General features: G+C 42.8%; 1 protein-coding gene across 4 annotated transcripts in view; it reads left to right on the top strand.

The window, feature by feature from the left end:
* Positions 1 to 3,199: 3,199 nt before the first annotated feature.
* Positions 3,200 to 17,085, top strand: part of LOC133365657 (tyrosine-protein kinase SYK-like) — a 49,623-nt gene continuing 35,737 nt past the window's right edge. The window contains exon 1 of one of the 4 annotated variants that reach the window (XM_061587951.1): positions 3,200 to 3,324. The gene's annotated coding sequence lies outside the window, so the exon portion shown is untranslated. Of the gene's footprint in view, positions 3,325 to 3,432; positions 3,875 to 4,518; positions 4,721 to 15,057; positions 15,080 to 17,085 lie in introns of those variants that run through there. The other 3 variants (XM_061587949.1, XM_061587950.1, XM_061587952.1) reach the window with 3 other exon arrangements.

The raw sequence follows: 17,085 nt of genomic DNA, 5'->3' as shown, positions 1-17,085 counted from the left end.
AAGAGGACCTCTCCTCTTATTCCATGACTGCTAAGCTTCCTCAGAAGCCTTTGGTGAGGTACCTTGTCAAACGCTTTTTGAAAGTCTAAGTACACTATGTCCACTGGATCACCTCTATCTATATGCTTGTTGACACTCTCAAAGAATTCTAATAGGTTACTGAGACAGGACTTTCCCTTGCAGAAGCCATGCTGGCTCTGCTTCAGCAAGGCTTGTTCTTCTATGTGCTTAGTTAATCTAGCTTTAATCATACTTTCTACCAGTTTTCCAGGGACAGAAGTTAAGCTAACTGGCCTGTAATTTCCGGGATCCCCTCTGGATCCCTTTTTGAAGATTGGCGTTACATTTGCCACTTTCCAGTCCTCAGGCACAGAGGAGGACCCAAGGGACAAGTTACATATTTTAGTTAGCAGATCAGCAATTTCACCTTTGAGTTCTTTGAGAACTCTCGGGTGGATGCCATCCGGGCCCGGTGATTTGTCAGTTTTTATATTGTCCATTAAGCTTAGAACTTCCTCTCTCGTTACCACTATTTGTCTCAGTTCCTCAGAATCCCTTCCTGCAAATGTTAGTTCAGGTTCAGAAGACTGAGAGGAGACATGATGGCACTCTTCAAGTTCTTGAAAGGTTGCCATACAGAGGCCAGGATCTCTTTGATCATCTCAGAGTGCAGGACAGGAGGTTCCAGGAAGACAGATTTCAGCTGAACTTCAGGAAAATCTTCCTAACTGTTAGAGTGGTATGACAATGGAACCAATGACTTTGGGAGGTGGTGGGCTCACCAACACTAGAGGCATTCAAGAGGCAGCTGGACAGCCACCTGTCGGAGATGCTCTAAATTGGATTCCTGCACAGAGCAGGGCGTTGGACTCGATGACCTTATAGGCCCCTCTCAACTCTATGATTCTATGATGCTGCCTTCAACCTCCCGCCACTGGAAGACAACTGCTGAAGCAGCTGTTGTGTGAAGCACAATTCTACCTGTTTATAATTGTAAGGAGAGTTTTCTTTTTTATTTCCTTAATAAAAAAAAATTGCAAATATACCAAAAAACACAAAGAAATTTTATTTTCTCAGCAGTGGCACTGCAACTTGAAGGCTGCAAAGTTGATTTTACCTGTTCCTTAGGTTCACAAATAAAAACTTGTTAAACAATGGTTTTCACACAAAAATACAGAATACATACACATTGCTCATAATATTGTGTGTTCCCAGATTCAAAACACAGTACTGGCAACACAGTCAATGCTCATTTGGTTATTTTCCAATGTGATATATGCCAACATCTGCCAGTAACATCTTCCTGCATTCTGTATAGAACAAACAGGTCAGTTTCCACACAACAGTGTAAATGGACACAGATCTGACATCAGAAATGCCAGTACCCAAAAGATGTGGAGAGAGATTTCTTTTTTCTCCAAAAACCATTCAACAGCAAATAAAATTACACCTAAGAAAAGTAAATACCCAATAACTCACACAAGCACAGTAACTTCTGATAATAATGTAAACAGATTATGTTGATGCACATTGTCTTGGAATACATCAGAAAGCTGGTCCAGCGTTCCATAAACTGATTTTCCTGCCCATATTGCTCTTTCCTGTAGAAAGTCAATACTAATTGTTACACAATATCCAAAGGATAAAGAAAGCGACCCAACCTGTTGGATGGGAATTCTACATACTGGGAAATGTTGAAACAGTAGGTGCCTAGTTCTTATGTAACCTACTCTCCATTTTTCCTCATTCACACCTTTGCATGAGTGGCTGGGAACGCCCTGATATTTTGGGAATTCCCTGCAGATGAAGTAGCAAACCTGCTTAAACATTATTTCCAAGAGTAGATGAAGCGTGAAGCAACATGTTTTGCTGTTCTGGCTGAGGTTAACTGGAAAGCAAGTACTCAAGGACAATTGCTAAGTTAATAATATAGCAGCCCCCTAATAACTGTAAATCTGAAGAATTGTGCTATTCTCAGTTATCTCTATCATGCAAGCAAAATACACTGCCAAATAGATAGCAAAACGGCTGAGGACTCTTGCGAAAATGCTACCTTTTTGCAGGCACGTTTTAAGAATAAACAATCAAATGCACTCATCCAAATCAATCCTATGAATGTTTTCATAGGATCCAACAAAATCCTATGCACGTCGTTCAGAAGAAAGTGTCTCTTGCATCCAGCGGAGCTTTTAACTGCACAGCACGAATGCATACAGTTCCAAGCTAAAAAGCACAGTCACCCTCGTACATGCAAAAAGCAGAAACTCAGCTGTTGCATCTTTACTTGGCATGGAAACAAAAGCAGTGCACAGACTGGCTTGTGCCTGGTGAATTTCTGCCTACAGAGGTGTGCCGGGGAGCCGGCGACACTATTGTCAGGCAGTAGTCTAGTGGCAGATTCAGAAGTGCAGGGTCCCTTCATAATAGTTACAGTAATCCCCCTTCTAAGATTATACATGTAGAATAACCTGGCCAGGTTTGAATCCTGCGTTCTGCTTCTCTATCACTGTCACCATTTGACTGTTCTTTCTCACTGTCAGAGATATTGCTTGAATTGCTGAGTTCAGCGTCTACATGTTTGTCCCTCGCGCCTACCACACTGCTTGATGATGTAGCCGGGGCACTGTCATCGGGATTCACTGCCTCCTTCTGCAGGCACCAAATTCTCACTCTCCCCAAGTTGGCTTTTGGAAGTAGGTACAAACAGAAGCTCCTTTCACTCCAATTGGCTCTAATCTGCAGGAAAGGGCAAGGACGCATATTAGAAGACTCTTCTCAGTGGCTAACACGCTCCCCTTTCACCCTGATTGGCTCCCGTGGGGAGCTGGAGACATATTTATTTAAAATATTTCTATCCCGCCCTTCTACCCTACAATAGGGCACTCAGGGTGGCTACAATAAAATCCCCCACATATATAATAAAATGCACAATAAAAACACAAAACATTACAGTAAATTAAAATGCATAAAATACTAGTAAAATACAAAAAATGCATTATGCATACACATACAAATATACATGCATATACATATAAAAGAGTGAGAACAAAAGAACTTAAAAGATAAAAATAAAAGATAAAAAGAATTTAAACAGTGTCAGGCTGACCCATCAGTCCCAACCAAAGGCTCTCTGGAACAATTTAGTTTTTACAAGTTTCCGGACGACCATCAGGGAGGGAGCAAAGCGGGCTTCTTGGGGCAGGGAAATCTAAAGTCTGGGAGCCATGCTTGAAAAGGCTCCCTCCCCTGTGCCAGTCGATCTAACAGGCCTGCAGAGGAGACCAGAGGCAGATGATCTTAAATCCAGGGTAGGAGCATATGGACGTAAGTGGTCCCTTAAGTACAAGTACATAGGGATCCGGCTCCCCAAAAAGTAAGGCGTCTAAGTCCTCACCACTCCCCTGGGGGACTTCCCCCGAGTCAGGAGTGCGACTCCAGAGCCTCGTGGAGCCCAGGCTCCAGAGCACCTCCGCCTCCTGACGCCCGCGAGCCCCCACCCCACCCCGCCAGAAACGCGCTTCAGGACAGGGCGGCAGCGCGGCTTCGCCCACGAGGAAGCCGCGCTGCTCGGCAGCCTTCGCCCGGCGCTGGGGCAACCGCTGGAAAGGAGGCAGCCGGCGCTCCTGTTATCCCGAGCCGACGACGCGCCTTCCGCGGCAGCACCAGGCGGGCCGGCGGGCAGAGGTGCGCTCCCCGTGCTTGGCGCCGTCGGGGCGCCCCTCCCAGCCGGGGCTGGCGCGCGCCGTCGGGGGATTGTCGCCCCTGCCGGACGGCCGGCCTCCGAGGAAGGTTGGCCTCCGGCTGCTGGGGACGCCGAGGCGCCGGAGGAGAGGCCCCTGGCGGCCGCCCTGCCGTGTCCCCACCGGCCCCTCAGGTAAGCGGCTCTTCGCCCTCGGCCCCCGGGACGGAGGGCCCCGCCGACCCCGCGGCGAGGGTGGTTTGGGGCTGGCGGCCAGGCTGAACGGCTTGCACGGCCACCCGGAGCGGCTCTTGGGAGCCGGCGGGTGGCGGCCGCCCCAGCCGAGCCCCAGGCGGGCGCAGGGCGGGCAGCCTCCCCGTGCCTGCTTAGGGCTGCCCGGGCTGCCTTGCTTTCTCTTCCCGGCCCCGCGTGCTTGCCTCAGGGCGGCTGACGAAGGGCCAGGCCAGGAGCCCTACGGGGAGAGGGGCCAGCCAGGCAGGGGCGCCCCCTTCCTCCTGCGGCAATCAAAGGCGCGCCTGGACATCCTGTTCTCACAAGGGCCAAGCAGGTGTGCCCCTGTAGGAAGCCCATAAGCAGGGATGTCTTAGACCCCTTACTTTTTTGGGAGCAGGGTCCCAGCGGGGTCCCCATGTCGCCAGCATCCTATGAGCCAATCAGCATGGAAGTGGAGTGTGTTAGCCACTGAGAAGACTCCTCTAACATGCTTCCTTGTCTTTTCCTGCTGATTGGAACCAATCAGAGTGAAAGGAGGTGAGTCAGCCACTGAGAAGACTCTTCTGAGTACCTAACACTCTCCCCTTTATTGGCTTGTAAGGGCATATGTTGTTGCGGGAGAAGGCGTTCGCAAGGAACTGTTTTCTCAACCCAGCAGACAAAAAAAAAAAAGATGGGAGGGGGTGTGGCTGTGACTATCATGGAGGGACCGTGCACTTCAAAGTTTGCCACTACTTGACTGCCCATAAGCAAGCAAGGCATGAGCGCAAGAGCAGCACTCTCCCCTCCAGCAGTTTCCAGCAACAGGTATCTGGAAGCATTCTGCCAATGGAGGCAGAGCGTAGTTGTCACGGCGGGTAGCCATGGATGGCTTTTTCCTCCATGGATTTGTCTAATCCTTGTTTAAATCTACTACATCAGATGAGTGGAGATTTGTTTGTTTATTGAAACGCACCTACAGATATTTGGAAAAGGTGCCTCATCCCCGCAGGATCTTTCTTTCAGGCTCTGGACAACCTTGCAGGGGGTTATCTGCCATACCGGTGCTTGGCTGCGACAATGGACTGGATGAGGGCTAATAAACAGGCTCAATCCAGACAAGACTGAGATGCTGCTAGTGGGTGGTTCTTCTGCCTGGATGGTGGGTGTCCAACCTGTCCTGGATGGGGTCGCTTTCCCCCTGAATGGGCAGGTTTGTAGCTTGGGGGTTCTCCTAGAACCATCTGTCACTTGAGGCTCAGGTAGCCTCGGTGGCACGGAGTGCCTTCTACCAACTTCGGTTGGTGGCCCAGCTATGCCCCTATCTGGACAGGGATAACCTGGCTTCAGTTGTCCATGCTCTGGTAACCTCCAAGTTAGATTACTGCAATGCACTCTACGTGGGGCTGCCTTTGAAGATGGTTCGGAAACTGCAGCTGGTGCAAAATGCAGCGGCCAGATTGGTAACAGGGACCAGATAGTCCGAACATATAAAACAGATTCTGGCCCACTTGCATTGGCTGCCTGTATGTTTCCGAGCCCGATTCAAGGTGCTGGTTTTAACCTATAAAGCCTTACACGGCTTGGGACCACAATACCTGATGGAACGCCTCTCCCAACATGAATCCATCCGTTCACTACGCTCAACATTGAAGGCCCTCCTCCGGGTGCCTACTCCGAGGGAAGCTGGGAGTCTGGCAACAAGGAAGAGGGCCTTCTCAGTGGTGGCCCCCAAATTATGGAATGATCTGTGTGATGAGGTGCGCCTGGCACCACCACTGTTATCTTTTCAGCACCAGGTCAAGACTTTCCTCTTCTCCCAGGCATTTTAGCATGTGTTTTTAAATTGCTTTTTAAAATGTGTTTTTAAATTTGTATATTTGTTTTTAATGTTATTAATTGTTGTAAACTGCCCAGAGAGCTTCAGCTATGGGTCGGTATATAAATACAATAATAGTAGTAATAATAGTAGTAGTAGTAATAGTAGTAGTAGTAGTAGTAATAATAATAATAATAATAATAATAATAATAATAATAATATCATGGCAATAATTCTCTAAAGAAAATGAAAGCCACCCCAGTGAGCTTCTTGGCTCAACAGAAAGTTGAATCCAGCCGCTCCCAAAGCTGGAGACTTGGCTCTCTTTAACACATTGGTTGTCAGATGGCATGGTCAAGTCATCCTTTTCATTTAAGAAAAATAGGTGCTTATGATGACCCTGTGTACAGCTCCATGGAAAGAGTGGGCCTTCTGCCTAAATTGGCATTCCTGAATTGGGCTGTTGAGGCACATTTAACTTCTCCATGAATGTGCTTAGGACCATCTTTTAAAGGTGATCTGTTGGTCTGTTGTCCAAATATGGAGTGGCCTGCCATCTTCTGCTGTAATACGGCTACATGAAATCAGGAATAAATGTTAACTTTACATTGCTATGGGCTTGATGGCGATGGATCTAGATTTCTGTAATACCAAAAGAGGAGTGCTCCCCCCACCTTTCCATCCCAAAGTAATAATGATACTGCAAAAATAAAGAACCTCCTTACGGTCACTCGTTTTCTCTGTGCTAGTCTGTGGCTGTTCCTTTATTTTGATGGTTGCTCCTTGTGGTTCCCTACAGCAAAATCTCAGTAAAAAATAAGTAAACGCAGAGAAGGATTCCATAATTTCTTCTGTTGGTCTTGGTCTCAACACCACCGTAGATTATTCATTTTGAAAGAAACAAGAATATTCCCTTCCGTGACAGTACTGAGACCGGAACTCTATTCAAACTGGATGTAAAGTTTAAAAGGGGGGGGGGAGAGAGAGAGCTGGGCATGACAGAAAACCCCCAACGCCTGCAGTTGGTAACATCCTTAAAATGGAGCACAGGATATGTATTGCTTAATTTGTTTAAGACTGCAAGATGCAAAACAGATTTCACTATTGGGTTGTTCCTGCTTAGCTTGCTTGCATTGAAACTTCAAATATATAAATTTTTAGAAGGTCCGTATGAATATGTTATACTCCATGGTGATAACCACAACCTATGCTACTTCTTTACCCTGGCCTTTGACGCCTGAGATGTATGTTTTTAGGACCCGTCCTATTTTCTGTGATGTTGAGGTTGCTTTTAATTGTTTTTAATTATGTGTTTTAAAACTGTTGTAATCTGCCCTGGGACCTGTGGGTGAAGGGCAGGTTGATATTATTATTATTATTATTATTATTATTATTATTATTATTATTATTATTATTGTTGTTGTTGTTGTTGTTGTTGTTGTTGTTATTGTTATTGTTATTGTTATTATTGTTGTTTGGTTTCCATTTAGAAAGGGCTACGTGCCAATATTCCTTTCAAGTTACTGTGCTACAAAGGTCTTATGAAACCCTGAAAGGATGGTGTTGATGGGACTTACTTTCTCATAATATGTATAATGGCTTTCATTTTAAATTGCACAAAGAGAATTATATCTTTTAACTAAGACCGAAAAAATATGCTGCATTTATTTACATGGTATTAATGCACATTTCCTGAACTGGAATTCTTTCCTCAGAATTATGTGTATCACTGAGTTGCGCTTTATCCCAAAATTCAGGTCCATTCTGTATTTCTAGGTGACAAACCATAGAGTTCTTCAAACGTTTTCTGCCTGAAATCCAGGAGAGACTCTGCTGGTCAGTGTTGTCAGTACCAGGCTACATGGATCCATGTCTGATTCAGTAAAAGGGTGCTCCTTGTGTTCCTATGAAAAGAGGAACTCATTTATGTATTTAAAATATTTATGAATCACCTATAATCACAGATCACTAAGCGACTTACAACAAAATAAAACGCAAAATAACATGCATCATAAATAAAACTGTAGAGAATTGCAAGTGGCCAGATAAAATTAAGATTCCAGAAATGCTTGCTAAAATAGAAATATTTTCATGGCATACCGAGATCTACATAACGTCAGCATTTATTTTAATTTTTTTGCACTTTGCGATTCTTGTGTGAAGAAATAAACAATATAATTCAGACCTGCACTTATTTCTGCTTTAGCCTCATGCAACACAAGGATAGTATCATGGGGATGCCTTTCAAAATGGGCCAGTTGGTTTAAACCAGTGCTGCAAGATGGTTAACTGGAACTGGGCGATTTGATCACATCACACCAGCGCTTTGTCAGCTGTACTGGTTCCCATTCTGTTCCTGGCTCCAATTCATAGTTCTGATCTTAACATTTAAAGCCCTCAGCAGGTTGGGACCAAACTATATTTATATTTATCAGTATCATTTGATTTATATCCCACCCTTCCAGCAGGAGCTCAGGGCGGCTCTGAAAGATCTCCTCCCTTATAGACCTTGAGATGACCTTCAGAATTGAAATAGGTGGGAGAGTGCCCTCCGCAGAGGGGGCCACAGTCTCTTGTTTACGTCATGTTGGCATCCTTTTAATTCTCCCAGCCCCTTTAAAAGTCTGAGTTTAGCTTTCTGAACTGCTGCTTTTATACTGGCAGTTTTTATGCTGGAAGTTGGGTTATTTTATGATGCTGTGTTTTTAACAGTATTACATCTATTTATGCCGTAAGCCACCCAGAGAACCATCTTTTTATAAATACAATAATTAAGTAGGCAAGTAAGTAAAGAAATAAAATATTGCATGTAGCTAGAGGTCCCCGATAGGCATGTGTACCTCAATTTGCATCAAGAGAGAAAACTAGCAATCCAGTGTGGTCTGGATGTTTGCAGTGCAGATGTGTACATTAGCTTGTATATGATTCTCAAACCAAAAAGAGAGACGTTTGTTTCTGCATATAGACCTTTCTTGTTGGAGGACGAATATGTTTTTTAAAAAACATATTTTATCCTCAGTCAAAATAAAAACTGGGCTCAAGAATCAGAACACTTCTGATGGGAGGGGCCATTTAACAATGATGGTTTTCTGCCTCTCCCAAGTCAGTCCTAGCTTGGCCAGAGCCAGGATGAGACACTGCCTGGGAACCCCAAGTGAACACTTCTGAACTTTCCAGAAGAACTTTGGGATTCAGGTGTGTAATAAACAGGTAAATAAACGTGTTGGTGTTGTTGTTTTTAGGGTTGACTTTGGTACTGGATATCTAGGTCTGTTCTAACTGAATTGATTGCATTTATTGTTAGCTACATTTCAAAACTGAAAGAGCCAGTTACAAGATTCTCCATCTGCAAAGAAAAAAAGAGTGGCTGGAACCACTTAGCAAATTATAAGAACAGCAGGAAAAGCAGAAAGAAAGAAAAAACAATTTTGAATGCTAAGTATTACTGGGAAAAAAGGTGTCCGCAAATTAATAGGCTTTTTACTTGTGCTTCTTTTGTGTGTGAGCAGCAGAGTGAGTTTTGTTCCGTAGTGCTAGAAATATTGTACAACTTATCCATCACGGCTTAAAAAAAACTTTGTGAGAGCTATTTAGTTTAAGCTGGCATGAATCCCAGATATAACAGGTGCAATATGGAAAGGAAAGGATAGAATTGACATTGTACACAGAAGATACTTATAAAATTGCCCAGTTTATAACAATAACTACAGAAACATTTTAAACACTGTATTTACAGACCTTGATGAAGATGTTTAGCATCCTTAGTAATAGTAGGGCTGCAAAAACCTATTTCTGTACAAAAAATACTCCTCTAAAGGAAATTTTCTGAGAGGATTAGACAAAAGCTTGCATGCAGAAAAGGCCATTGGCAGATGACACACCCACTTTTAGGGATGTTAAATTATAGATGCACAAATCTGATTGTTATGTGGGGCTGGTCATCAGTCACAGGCTTCTCATTTAAGAATTTCTTCAGATTAGGGACGATGCAGCTCCAGCCAACATAATACCCCCACATGGCTGTCTGCTAGCAACAGCAGGGGATGCAAAGTCACCTTCCCTCTGCTTTCAAACAGCGTGTGCATGTCCAGCAAAAATTATTAGCTCATAAACTCTGTTGAAAGCAATGGGACTTTAGTGAGTTAAAACTAAAGTTTACGTCCATTGCTGTCAGTATGGCTTAATTCAACTCCATTGCTGTCAGCATGGCTTAACTTTTCTTTGGAGAATCTGCAGTTTCCCACTTGGGACAAAACCTTCAAATGTGTCTCTCCGTCTCAGAACTGAGGACCAAACCACACCTGACACAGAGGATGTGTGACCAGATCTCTTGATATTGATATTTAACTTTAAAATAGTTACGAGACTCTGAATTTGATTGTAGCAGCAGTGCTGGGGAGGTGCTTAATCCACCCTCATCAGTGCTATAAGCCCCTCTCCCAGAGCTAACTTTAGGTATGGATGGATCTGGAATATAAGTGGCAAATTTGGCAGCCATGGAAGATGGAATCAGGAGCCCCCATTGGGGCCTCTGTAGTGAGATATAGCCCCAAAATCCCTCACAACATCCAATCTAGACATTTATTTATTTATATTTATAGAAGTATTTTTATACTGCTCTCTCGCAAAACATATTGTTTGAAAATGATTCAGCTGAAAATAACATTCAGAGCACGCTGGCATTTAGTGAACGTCATTAAAATCAGAACTCCTGGATATGAGTTAAGATGCAAGGAAAGTTCTGCTGCTCCTGTCTTTGTGATCTCCCAGTTTTGGTGCAAGGTTAAATCTTCCGGTCCAACTTCTGTCGGATTTTCCTTTATTTGTGCCACATTCTAATGCATTCCTACAATATGTACCCTGCCAAAACATTGTAAAGAATAAGTTCAACAAGTTGTGCTAGTAACTGAAAAGATTATGTGTCAACACTGGAAATCAGAACATTGCGCATTCTGCTTTGTGGAGGACATTTTATTTATTTACAGTTCTCTGGGCAGTTTACAATAAGTAAATAAAAACAACAACCCAATTTAAATACAATGAATCTTGAAATGAAAGAAAATTCATATACCAGTGATAGGAGCGGTTTTCAGACATTCAAAGGTTTGGAAGTGGGATCACATATGACCTCCACACATTCATTATATATGATTAAAAAGAGCCCCTGTGTATGCAAAAATTCCCTATGTGCATTTACAGTTGTATACAGAAGGCTGTTTCTATTAGAGTTTTTCACAGATATGTATTGCAGCGGAGTGCAGAAATAACTGGTCTGTTAAGACTGGTAGTTGAAAGAATAAAGAAACAAGGTTTATTACTACAAAGAGGTAAAGCCACTCATGATGAAGCAGCCATGCAGCTTGTAAGCCCTTACTAACTAGCTAACACAAAGACAGGAAAAGAAGGGGAGGAGCAAAGCCTGCAAAAACAACAAACACCTTAGAGGAGGAATCAGCAGAGGGAAGAATAGCTTGCGTTTCTGTCTGTCTCCCCCACTAGCTCAAGTCACTTGTAACATAGGTTGTTGTTCCAAACCTCATGCATTCATTATAAGATCCAAACAAGATTAAAGTTTGGTCCTGCAATGCCCTATGTATCTTGCTTACTTTTTGAAAGAGTTATTTTAAGAGGAGGGTGATACTCTGTGTTTGCCATCACACCTGCCGTATCCTGCTCTTCAGCTTTCATAAGGGAGCCTGCTGCTAGAAAAACCTTGGGGGGATGCTTTGTGGACTTTGGGGTCTAGGTATAAAAGTTGTGGAAGGGGGAAAGGGTCTAGGCACTAATCCCGTCACCTGCGGGACTGCTTCAGGAAGTGAAGATACTGGGTACTGTTAATTGACCTGTTGGTAAACTTTCTGCTCCCTTAAATTTTTGATACATTTTAAATGTTCTGTTAATAGTTGAATTGTTATTGTTATGTTGTAATGAAGCTCTAATTTTTATTATGCATTATGGTTATTGTATTGCCATGATTCTACACCTTGTTGAGGGGAAACTTCCCACTGGTGTGGAAATCACTTATCGAACAGATGGAAAGCTTTTTAATCTCAGTAGGCTGAAAGCAAAAAGTAAGGTAATTACAACCTCTCGTAGAACTCCAATATGCCGATGATAACATAGTCTCCGCACATTCAGAGGAAGATCTTCAAACTATCCTAAATGTCTTTGCAGAAGCATATGGAAAGCTTGACCTCTCGCTTAATATAAAAAAACCCAAAGTGCTTCATCAGCAGGTGCGAACTAGTCCCTCTGTAGCACTATCAGTCCAGTTTAATGGTGCGACGCTGGAGAATGTTGATCGCTTTTCTTATCTTGGCAGCCATCTCTCTGTAAAAGCTGACATCGACACTAAAATTCAACATTATCTAAGCTCTGTGAGTGCCACATTCTCCTGAATGAAGCGTAGAGTGTTCAAGGATTGGGATATTCGCAGGGAGACCAAAATGGTTATTTACAAGGCCATTGTACTACCGACCTTACTGTACGCCTGTGAAACATGGGCCATCTCTAAACGCCACTCCCAGCTTCTTGAAAGATTCCACTAACGCTGCCTCCGGAAAATTCTGCAAATTACTTGGGAAGATAAGCAGACTAATGTTAGCGTATTGGAAGAAGCAAAGAGCACCAGCTTTGAACCAATGATCCTCCAACATCAGCTTCGCTGGACCGGCCATGTTGTTCAAATGCCTGGTCTCCGTCTTCCAAAGCAGCTACTCTACTCCCAACTTAAGGATGGAAAATGGAATATCGGTGGACAGCAAAAGAGGTTTAAAGATGTTCTTAAAAATAACCTAAAAAAATGTAACATGAACATTGAGAACTGGGATGTCTTGGCCCATGAGCATCCCAAATGGTTGGCTATTATCAAAGGTGCTATGGACTTTGAAGAAGCACTAATACAGGGCGAAAGAGACAAATGAGCCAAGCGGAAGGCATGTCAAACAAATCCTCATTGTGACCATCTTCCATCTGGAAACCTATGTCCTCACTGTGGGAGGTTGTGTGGATCCAGAATTGGCCTCCACAGTCGCCTACGGACCCACTGTTAAAGACCTTATCTTGGAAGACAATCTTACTCAGCCACGAGTGATCACCATTGATTGATTGTATTAGACTTGTTTATTTTCTGCAAACCACTTTGAACACAAATGTGTGTGGTCGGAGGGGCACGTTTTCAGAGAAGCACAGGAAGTGTTTCTCAAAATTGACAAAGATCGGGTAACTCTTGTAAGACTGGAGCAGAATATATTTAATTAACAAGCGTGGACTAAATCTAATTTAAAGTTTTAATGTAAATTTCTTTGCATTCAGCAGTAATCAGACAAGTACTGTATCCAGTTCCTTGCATTACTATTATTATTAACATTTATTACCTGCTCTTCACCGAGAGGTCCCAGGGCGGGTTACCACAATTTTAAAATACAGCATTAAAAACCATTAAAAACAACCCAAATTCACAGAATAGGGTGGGTCCTAAAATATATATCTCAGGCGTCGAAGGCCAGGGTAAAGAGGTGCATCTTCAGCATTTACCTAAAGTTGTACAGTGAGGTTGCTTTGATAGAGAGGGAGTTCCACAACTTAGGGGCCACCACAGAGAAGGCCCTCTCCCAGGGGCCCCACACACCCTGAGCTTCCAAGGGTGGTGGGACTACCAAACCACTTTAAGAATATAAGCAAATTGAGGAGGGCAAAGAGACAGTGAGTGTAAAACAGATCCTATGAAGCAAGGTTTAAGGATCTGGGTGGGTTTCGTCTTGAGAAGACTGAGGGTAACAGTTTTTCAGATACCTGAAGGACTGATAAGGACAAAGAGATTTCATTTCTGCCTGTTTTACAGGCATATTGCTTTCTCACAATGTGCTAGGTTCTGATATGTACTGAATTCGTTTAACCCATGCCCATGAGTGATAGTTCAAATATTTGGTTCAAAGTCCAGTGGCTTCTAGATCTGTTATTTTACCTTTATGTAACTTAACATAAGAGATAACCTGTAATCTGAACAGGGTGCAAGGAAGTTGCTTTGCTCTTAAGAGGAGAATTTTCTCTGTGTGGTTGCTACTGAGTTGCCGTGACTTGCCACAGCAAGTGTATGTGCTTCCTTGTAGTGGCCTCTTCCTGACAGTGGCCTCTTCCTGCACAATGTGTCATTGGACTAAAGTTGCCACTGCTTCACACACACACGTTAATATGAGACCATTGGGAAGACTATTGATGGTTCTGTTTCCATATGATGTTCCCCGCCATTTCAGACTTTCTCCTAGTTAAATCCGCACTCCCCTGCCCGGCTGTAAACGGATGGGGTTTTTTGTCCTGATTATTAACCACTCCAACCTCTATAGTGAGGACATATTTCCCCGCTTTTTTATTATGGGTGGATGACCTGAGGTCTCACCCCCTGTCCATGCTTCTGCCTTCTTCCTTACAGTTTATTCCTGCTTCCGAAACTGAACCAGAGTGCTTCCTCCTTCTGGCTTCTACAGCAGTATCACACTGCTTTTTTTTTTTTTTAGCTGTTTTGCAATCAAATGCAAAATCAGATGTTTAATGAATCAGATTTCCACTTAAAAGCTATTTTGCAATATTATTATGCAAACAAAGGCCAATTGTTGTTTTTGTTATATGCCTTCAAGTCGATTACGACTTATGGCGACCCTATGAATCAGTGACCTCCAAGAGCATCTGTCATGAACTACCCTGTTCAGATCTTGTAAGTTCAGGTCTGTGGCTTCCTTTATGGAATCAATCCATCTCTTGTTTGGCCTTCCTCTTTTTCTACTTCCTTCTGTTTTTCCCAGCATTATTGTCTTTCCTAGTAAATCATGTCTTCTCATTATGTGTCCAAAGTATGATAACCTCAGTTTCATCATTTTAGCTTCTAGTGATAGTTCTGGTTTAATTTGTTCTAACACCCAATTATTTGTCTTTTTTGCAGTCCATGGTGTCCGCAAAGCTCTTCTCCAACACCACATTTCATATGAGTTGATCTTTCTCTTACCCCTTTTTTCACTGTCCAGCGTTCACATCCATACATAGAGATCGGGAATACCATGGTCTGCATGATCCTGACTTTAGTGTTCAGTGATACATCTTTGAATTTGAAGACCTTTTCTAGTTGTTTTTATCCGTCTCATTGTGAGTTATAGGGCTGTAGAGTCGGAGTCGTGGAGTCGGTAGAAATGTATTGACTCCGGCTTCAAAAGAAAATTAATATTTTAATATTAATATTAATTTAATAATACTAGTATTAATATTAATTTATTAATATTAATATACATTTGCCATTTATGAAGGAGTCGGAGTCGGACAGTAGAAAAATAGAGGAGTCGGAGTCTGAGGTTTAACATATCGACCCCACGGCCCTGGTGAGTTAGTTGCCTTATAATTTTCTTTCTTCTGTAAATATACTTTGATGATTCCTATAGCTTTATCCCTCATATAAACTACAGTACACCACACACTATATAATCTATGCCAATGAAACGATTGTCCCATGGTGCAATCCTGTGCATTTCTACTCAGAAATAACTCCCATTGAGCTCAATGAGAATGGCAACCTAAGAAAAGAAATGGATATGTAAAAAGAAGGGTAAATTTTATGTCTGGAGCAATAATTAATATAGTTATATTGTGAATGTAATTTTCTGCTAAATCTCTGTTGTACACTACTTTTCTCCACTTTTGGTTTGCAAATTCCCACTATCTCTTGGCCGTTTAACCTATGTGATAGGATTGTTTTGAGGGAATGGAGGAGTCAAGGACAACTGTGTATGCTGCCTCGAGCTTTTTGGAGGAATGGTGGGATATATATTTAGTTAATTATAAAAATATGTGTTTGAACTGAAAAACCTTTCTTTTGAGGAAGATGAAGTGAATATGTCCAGCAGGATTTTAACAGAAACTTGTCAGCTGGAGTTTGTCAAGCCACGAGGGTTTCACCTAGTTTCTCAGTTTTAAATTTAAAAAGAACCAGAGTAGTTCTTGGACCTTTTTGTTAAATTAATAAAATTTGCTCACTGTTTCAGTTTGCTGTAAGGAAAACTTCACTTGTGGTCAGCTGTACGTCTGTCCCGTCGCCACATCTTTTGGCTTTTCAGCCAGGGCTGTGGAGTTGGTACGCCAAACCTTCAACTCCGACTCCTCTATTTTTCTACTGTCCGACTCCACCCAAAATTGCTTCCAACTCCACAGCCCTGGAAAGCGCTGTAAATGTCTTTTTAAATTGGAAGCTCTGGTAGGAGCATTTTTATCGCTGCCTGAATATGCGCTGATCTTGGCATCACAGCATTTGTCTTCATCTGGGTCCTGTGTCATACGCTGACACAAAAAATGCTTTCCATCTTGAGTTATGGTGAAATGCTCAACTACAGCTGACTTCATGGGAAGCTTCTTTGACATTTTGAATTTATATTTTTAAAAAATTGTCAATCAAAATTTATTTTGAAGCCGGAGTTGGAACATTTCTACCAACTCCGACTCCACCCAAAATTGCTTCGGACTCCACGACTCCGACTCCATAGCCCTGTTTTCAGCTGAGCGTTACATGACTTATTGTGCAATATGTCTGAACCCATTGTTGTGGTTGTTCTCGTCCCTGTGACCCAAATGCTTACTTACACTTTGGACAGCTCCTTGAAACTTAGGACAAAAACCCGGAGTGGATTCCACTGCCCCACTGACATGGAGCCACTGGCCACCACTGGGTGTAAGCAATGTGGGCTTGCAAATCATACAAAACACAGTGGAAAAGACCTGCACCAGCTGCCTTAGTCAGGAAGATACCGTAGTTACCGGAGACATAAATCAGAAATTACTAGATTCCAGTCACAGATAATGTTTCTGCAGGATGAATAAGAGCAGAGTGTTCCTCTCCCCACCACCCCATAAGAATTATTCCAGTGACATAAGGATCAAGGAAGGAACATGTCTTGGGAATAATATGTTAATATTTCTTGGGTTTTGCTGAGAGAAAGGTGCTCCAAGGATCAATAATTCTGTGCTTGTTTCTCTTCCGCTAAATCTTCTGCACAATGATTAACGGTTACTTTTGGTTAAAATAGGCAATGTTTGAATGTCCACTGGCCACAGGAGGAAACAGGAAAGGCAGGGTCGACGTTTTCAGTTAGAGAGATACATCTCCTTAAATGCTTTGTGGCTTCCTGTGTCAGATGGAAATATTTTTTTAAAAGGGTAATCGAAGAGCGTTGAAGTCTAGAAAAACCTAGACTAAAAAGGTGGAGAAGAGCAGATACCACAAGGCTGTAAACAGGTTTTGGGCCTAAGCATAGTCCATAGCTGCAGAATGACAACCATGCATGATGTTTGCTTATAATTCAGCAGTACATAGAAAGATAAAAAGGGTAGCTGAATT

Source organism: Rhineura floridana, chromosome 10 (assembly GCF_030035675.1).
Source record: "Rhineura floridana isolate rRhiFlo1 chromosome 10, rRhiFlo1.hap2, whole genome shotgun sequence".
NCBI classification, from domain to species: Eukaryota; Metazoa; Chordata; class Lepidosauria; order Squamata; family Rhineuridae; genus Rhineura; species Rhineura floridana.
This window is presented reverse-complemented; position numbering and strand designations above follow the sequence as displayed.